Source organism: Talpa europaea (assembly GCF_964194135.1).
Source record: "Talpa europaea genome assembly, chromosome: 13".
Taxonomy (NCBI): domain Eukaryota; kingdom Metazoa; phylum Chordata; class Mammalia; order Eulipotyphla; family Talpidae; genus Talpa; species Talpa europaea.
Genome location: NC_140080.1, coordinates 61,186,484 through 61,194,487, shown reverse-complemented (window position 1 = coordinate 61,194,487; position 8,004 = coordinate 61,186,484).

The window sequence follows — 8,004 nt, the reverse complement described above, 5'->3', positions numbered from 1 at the left end:
GGACTTCCGGTCGCTGCCTGCGGCGGGGTCTTGTGGTCAGTCTAGCGTGTGGAGCATCGCAGGGGCGGGAGCGGCTTCGTCTGGCCGGGAGTGGCATCCTGTGGCCGGCTTGTGTTCTCCCGCAGCCACGTTCTCCTTCCTTCTCCCTGCCTGTCCACAGCCCCGCTGCCTCTAATTAAACTTTATTGACTTGCTTTTTTTTTTTTTTAAAGATTTTATTTATTTATTTATACAAGCACTGGGTACAGTCAGAAGCACAGGAGGGTGAGAGAATTCACCAGAGCCAGAGTGGGGAGCAGAGCAGGCAGAAGGACGGAAGTACACTGCTGAGGGGAGCAGCGGGCGGCAGGAGAGGTCTGCACACCATGTGGGACTCTAGCCCGGTGGCTGAGGAGCGGCTGGGGATAGAACCGGCGCTGCAGAGGCTAAGGGCATGTTCGCAGCCCAGCGCGAAACTGCTGAGCCACCAGGGGAGGCCCCTAAATTGCTTTGACTATATGAGGTTAGACTAGTTAGTAATGAATCAAGGACTGGTTTAACAATTGTTAAGTGATGATGAAGTAAGACATTTAATGAGCAATATCAAAGATGTTGTAGAGAAAGCAGATGCAGGTTATTCTCAAAATAAGCCACAATGAAGCAATAGTGAAGGTGACTTAGCTGAGGGATCAGCTTAAAATGTGTCGCGAGCATGATAGATAAGCTTCAGTCAGAAGTTGGCTCTCAAAGAGAATTTTATTCCTATATTGGTCATACACACACTTAAGTTCATACAGGCAATCCAACCCCAAGTTCCCAAAGTACCTTTGAAGACAGCTGCCACGAGTCTTAGCCGTGCCTTCCACCTAGGTGGAAGTCCTTAGGCCGTGGAAGTCTCTAGGCTCAATGGCCAGCAGTGCAGATGGTCATGCAGGATGTTGAGCTGATAGGCCACTGTGCTGCTGTCAGGGAGCAGGCCACTGGGTAGTGGTGAGCGCCGGGAAGTGCAGGTTGGTTCTCAGTGTGCTGAACTGGGGAGCAGGTGAGGAAAGGTTTGGGCTGGAGGGCAAGTCTGAGTCCAAAGGGAGGCAGCGAGCTGGACTTCGGAAGAGTAGCCTTTGGCAAGTAGGACTGCTCTGAGTCTGCTTCAGGTAGCTGCTCCTTTTATGCCTTTTTATCAGGTTTAGGCTCAGGCACCATCTGCTTTATCAGTCTTTAACACTCAGTATGTGGCCTCAGCTACTTTCACTCAAGTGCTCACAGGCACCTTAATATTTTCAGTTTTACTGGTAAGTTTTATATGTTCATTACAAAATTCCAGGATGTTAGATGGCTTAGCCATATGGACCTTGAAACTGCCCAGTATGATAGCAGGGCTGGGTGTGGAGTGGAAGAATGTGAGCAGGTACCAGTATCTTAATGAATCCTAGGGCATGTTAGGGATAATTAGGCAGCCCCAAGGACAGTGCATGGACTTCAGGAGAGTTAAGGAAGGCTCCAGAGATGAGGACCACAAATTCCAAAGGGGACTAATCAAACACCCCAGGACTAAGGTCAACAGGACTTTCCAAATTGAGGAAAATAAAGAAAAAAGATAAGGGCAGGGACACACAAACTTAGCTCTGGGCACTGAGACATTTAGGCAGTGAGGGAGACCACCCAGAACTAACCAATCACAAAGAGACAGCTGGAGCTTTAGAATAAATACTCCCTGAGACACAATTCCACATTGACTCCCTTACCCCTCCCTGGTCAGGTTCCCAATGGAACCAGAGTTCCAAGTGGGACTGGGAGTCCCACTTTATTTCTGTTCCTTTTCTCCTCAATAAACTTTTTCTTTCTCTAAACAAACCTGCCTCTTCTTGCTTGCTTGCCTGAGCATCTGCGAAGTTCCTGCTGTAGCTTTGTGAGACACCAACCCATGGTGGTCTAGTGGCTGGGACTCAGCACTGCCATTGCAGCCCGGTATCCATTCCTGGCTGGGAGACTAGGTCTGAAAACCTACAATTCTGGTATCATTAAGAGAATGTGCAGATTGTAGCCCAGAGGTTGGTAATTGATGCTGGTAAGGAAGCCTAGAGAATGATAGGGGGATTGTTAGGGATGCCAGACGACAGCCAATTTTCCTGAGGAGGCAGAAGTAGAGTTCTATTTGGGAGATGCACTGAAGGGTAAAGAGTTCTGACCGTGTTTTCTGCCCTGGACACCAGAGAGAAGTAATAGTCTCAGAGGACATTCAGGTTTTATGTGAGACAAGGAAGAGAGAGGTCAGGCTGTGGAGACAAGCAAAGTAAATTCATCATTAGATGGAGTTCTGGGGTAAGCAGTGTTTGTGAAATTTTGAACGACTAAACCAACTCTTTGCAGAAAGTCAAACTCTGAACCACAGGAATAAATTTTCACAAAGGGGTTTCTTAAATAAGAGGGTCACACAGTCACAGAGTCATTGGGTTAGCTCTCTAATCAAGCTGGCCCCCTGAATGGCATGTCGGACTTGCCGTGATTATATTCTGAGGAAAGGAATAAAAGGAGTTGTAGGACATAAAGGGAGTGAGGGGCTTCTCATTCCTACTTCTTGGGAGAAGCCAGGCGAAGTAGGCATCCTGAGTTACAGTGTTTGTCTTTTCCAGCAGAGGTAACAGGCTTAATGGCAAGTAGAGGCTTGCCCTGATGCTATCTTTATCTCCAAAGGGACACAGAATTCTGCTGGAGAGGTGGCGCAATTAATTCTCAAGTTCCCCCAAAAGCATCTGGAGAGTCAGTTATAAGCAAGGGGGACGGAGGAAGAAGGAAAACAGGAGGATAGAGAGGAGTTGCTTTTAAAGTAAACAAGGGAGAGGCCTGGTTAGGGGCAGTTTCCTTCAGTGTGTGCCTCTACTCAGGAACTCACATACTCCTTGCAACTAGTTGGCTGTATGGTTCTAAGTTGGCTCTAGATGGTTCTATGTTCTTTTTGCAGCAATAGCTCCTGCAAAAGATTCTACTGAGAACCGAACATCTGAAAAGGCACATGCTCAAGGGAATGTGAGATATTTCAGGTGAAGCTCAGCACTGGGGAAAAAAAAAGGGCAAGGGGCCATAAAAGGGTAGGGGGAAAGGAAAGGGTAGAGCCTTGCCTTAATCCTTTTTTTTTTTAAAGATTTATTTATTTATTTATACAAGCACTGGGTACAGTCAGAAGCGCAGGAGGGTGAGAGAATTCACCAGAGTCAGAGCAGAGAGCAGAACAGGCAGACTGATGAAATACACTGCTAAAGGGAGCAGCAGGTGCGGCAGGAGAGGTCTGTACGCCATGTGGGACCCTCGCCCGGCGGCTGGGGATTGAACTGGCGCTGCGGAGGCTGCGGAGGCCGTGGAGGCTGCGGGCAGCTTTGCAACCCAGCGCTCAACCGCTGTGCCACCAGGGAGGCCCCCTTGCCTTAATCCTTAATTCCACTTTACAGCAAAACGGTCATTATCCCATTCAAGAACTCACTATTAAATGACAGGACTATATGCTCTTATTGTAAACCACACTTTTCCTATATGTATATGTAAATTGTAAACTTTATAAATATTGTATATTTCCTATTGTGTTCCTTTTTAAGCAGCATGTATTTGGTGACATTAGGTATATACCTTAACATTTAAACACACAACACACAGCAATTAAAATTGTTAACACATAATCAGATTTACAATCATCAGATGCAAACCCTCTTAGGCTCTATGACAAGGAGAATGTTGAAAGGATTTAACTTCAGGTATCCTCCCTATAGTATCTGTTGATAAATTCTGGTGCTCAGCAGAAATAAAGATATTCTAGAATTTGCACTGTCTAACCACATGGGATCATTTTCTAAAGGGAATTGGAAATAAAGTTCTTTAGTTGTTAGTAATAAAATTAAAGGGCCTCCCTGGTGGTGCAGGCAGTTGAGCGCAGCGCTGTGAAGCTGTCCACAGCCTCTGCAGAGCAGGTTTGATCCCGGCCAGGAGACACCCACATTGTGCGGCGGACCTCTCTTACCTCGCCCTCTGCTCCCCTCAGCAGTATATTTTAGTCAGTCTGCCTGTTCTGTTCCCCACTCTGTCTCTGGTGAATGCTCTCACCCTCCTACACATCTGGCCTGTACCCTGATTCTTGTATGCATGAATAAATAAATCTTTAAGAAATTAAATTAAATCTGTTTTTGTCAAATAACTGTTTCAGACAATAAATATTTAATAACAGCTTACAAACTCCTAGAACCCTATGGGAGAAACAAAGAACTTTGAGATTGTAGCTGAATTGGAGTGATAACTTATTCATACAATAACACTAATAATGGAACAAATTTCTCAAAAAAGTACATGATTAAATGGCATTGATAGACAAGTACATTTTAGGATTAATCATGGATTGGTGGGATCTGGAAAGGTTTTGATGGAAGAGATTTCTTCCAACTAGGCCATGAAGACTAGAAACACTAAAATTACTTTAGGTGTAAAGAAGCATAGAAGACCAGGCATAAGGACAGGAAAGTTTGGCAACTCAGAATTTTCAGGTTACTAGGGTAGGAATGTTACGATAAGTATCCGTTAGGTTCATGAAGGACTTAACAGTTTTGAACTTTGTGGAGAAATTGAGTTCTTTAACTTTATTCTTTTTCCAGAATATTTTGCTTTCATATGAATTTTAGGACCAGCTTGTTAAATTCTGCAGAGAAAAGCTGGAATTTTAATGTGGCTTTATGTTGAATTTACAGATCAATTTGGGGAACATTACCATTTTAACAATATTGAGTCTTCTAATCATGAACATAGGATGTCTTTTCATTTATTTTGGTCTTCTTCAATGTTCTTTAATAATGCTTTGTAGTTTTCAGAATATAAACTTTTCACTTATTTGTAAACTTATTCCTACATATTTTATTCTTGTTGATTTTTTTAAAGATTTATTTATTTATGCATACAAGAACTAGGGTACAGGCCAGAGATATGGGGGGTGAGAGGGTTCACCAGAGACAGAAAGGGGAACAGAACAGGCAGATTGACCAAAGCACACTGCAGAGGGGAGCAGTGGGCGAGTCAAGAGAGGACTGCTGCTCCTGGTGGGTTGCTCCCTGGATGGCCAGGAATCAAACTCATGCTGCATAGGCTGCAGATTGCTTCATAGTGCTATGCTTAACCCCTTGCGCCACCAGGGAGGCCCCTGATGTTATTTTAAAGAAATTATTTCCTTAATTTTAAGATTGTTGCAAGTATATAGAAATTCAATTGATTTTTGCATATTGATCTTGTATTTTTTAACCTGCTGAACTCATGTATTAATTATTCTAATAATATTCACCAGTGGATATTTTGGATTTTCTATATACAACTTCTTGTCATCTGTAATAGAGGTAGTTTTACTTCTTTTGCAAGCTAGAGACCTTTCATTTTATTTTCTTGCTGTATTCTCTTAGCTAAAACTTCTGATACAGTGTTGAATAGGAATGGCAAGAACGTTTTGTTCCTGATCTTAGGGAGGAAAGCACTACCTTTCATAATGAAGTCCCTGCTAAGTGCAGGGTTTTCGTGGGTGCCTTTTATCTGGCTGAGGAAGTTTATCTTATTGAGGAAGCTTCCTGTTATTCCCAAATTTTTAAAAAGATTTATTTTTATTTATTTATGCATACAAGAACTGGGGTGTAGACCAAAAGTGGAGTGGCGGGGGAGGGATGTGTGTATGAGAGAGGATTCACCAGAAACAGAGTAGGGAGCAGAACAGGTACATCTACTGAAATACACTGCTGAGGGGAACAGGGGGTGAGACAGGAGAGAGAGGTCTGCTGCACCATGTGGGTTAACTTCTGGGATAGCTTCATAGTGTTGAGACTTTAACCCCCGCTCCACTGGGGAGGCCCCCCAGGTTTTTTTTTGTTTAATGTGGAGAAGTATTAAATTTCGTCTGCTTTCTATTGAAATGATCATGTGGCTTTGTCTTTTATTTTATACGTAGAAACTATATGTTTTGATGTATTACATTAATTGACTTTGGATGCAAAGTGTGCATTATCCAAGTAGATAGATCACAATTGGTCATGGTGTATATTCCTTTTTTATGCCATTGGATTCAAATTTCTAGTGTTTTCTGGGGATTTTTATATCTAAATTAATAAAAGGCATTGATGTTCTGTCTTTTTAAAGGGAAATTTAGGGAGTTGCCAAGAACAAATGCTGCTGCTTTGCTTTCTTTTGAGAATTCTCCATGCGTGATGTCAGCAAAATTAATTATCAAAAAAGATGTGTGGGAGGAAAACACTACAAGGTATTGTTTTACCCAAGCTCCGCTCTTTTTTTCCCCCCCAACATTCATTGTGCATTTGTGGCTCCTTCATAAAAATAAGGAACTATAACCCTTTGGTTTCAAATACCTCAGTCAACAATATAAGCAGTGAAATCTGTTTTTTTGTGTAGAAAGTCTACCTCAACCTAATACGTAGCATCTTGTTTGTCAGTGTAAGACCTACTTATTTTCTTTTTATTTGCTCTTAGTTTAGTTTGCTCCATGGAGCAGAATAATGCACCTTTGAAAAAACCAAGACCTCTGATAAGATCTATCATCACTTTGCTGTACATGTCAATTTCTACTTGCATCGTTCTTTACTGTTCTTGTTGTTTCTGCTTGTTAAGCAAATTTTGTCAAAGAGAATCAATTCAGTAATAACTAGTAAATAATAAGGCTTCGATTGAATTTGTTCATTTACTTAAAGAACTCAGAGGAATCTTAGGTAAATAGCAATTATTGATTTTAATCAAATTCTATTGGGCAAAATTTTCTTTGTAAGGACTATTTAACTCAATGTCAATAATTATTTATCTTTATGTAGAGACAACACATCCATTGTTTGCTTGGATAATATATTTGATAAGCAAAGTTATATTTATAATACATAGGGAAAGTACAATATAAAAGAATGAAGATTTCCTGCTGTATGTGGTATTTAAAAAAATTTTTTGTATGTTTCTGGGCCTCTCTGGTGGCACAGGGGTTAAAGTCTCAAGCTATCTCTAGCCCCTGAGGCATGAGTTTGATCTCCAGCCAGGGAGATACCCATACAGTGCAGCAGACCTCTTCTGTCTTCCCTGCTGCTCCCCTCAGCAATGTATTTCAGTAGATCTGCCTGTTCTGGGTTCCACTCTGTCTCTAGTGAATCCTCTCACCACCAACCCCCATCTCTGTCCTACACCCCAGTTCTTGTATGCATAAATAAATAAAACTAAATCTTTTAAAAAAACATATTGTTTTGGTGTGTTTCTATAGAACAGGAATGGGAAATAATTGCTTCTCTAGTTCCTGACAATGTCTACGAATATGTTTTCTTGTATATTTGCTACTGCTTGCTAGAAGCACAAGCAAGCCAATTTTCCACTTCAGTGATTAGAACTAGAGGCTGTGCTTAAAACTTAACATTTGGAAGTATTTCTTGTTTTAGGGAAATGTTACCATAGTGGACTGTTTCAAAGAAAAAAGATAAAGCTATATTCATTTTAAAGTCCATGCCCCTTTGTCTCCCTTCTTTTAAAGTATCATTTATTGTTAACTATTTGGGATCATTTGAAAAAGCATTACAAACTCCATGCAGAAAACTGAGTAAAGCACAGATAACATTTTGGTCCCACAGTTTAGAAACAGCTCTAAACATTCTTTTTACTAGGGTGTGGCGAGTAGTTTCGTAAACGACTTCGTTTCCACATTTATCAAGTGCCACTTTTTCACAGTGACCCCTCTCTCTGTCCCTTCTCTACCGGCGGTCGCGGCAGGGAGGAATCTCAACACCGCGGGCACGGCCACAGCTGTGTCCCCCGCCCACTGCCAGTGCTGGGCCTGCGCAGGCGCGGCCCCTTTAAAGGGGTCCAGCGGGGGGGAGCGGAGCGGGGGGGGGAGCGGGGGGGACGGGGCGGTCTCTGCGCCGATTGGCGGAGCTGGGAGCCACGTGGCTGTCTCGGCGAGGCCGCGGCGCGGATTCGGGTGGCGGCCGGGGATCCTGCAAGGTCCCTTCGGGCTGGGGCGTGAGTTCACTG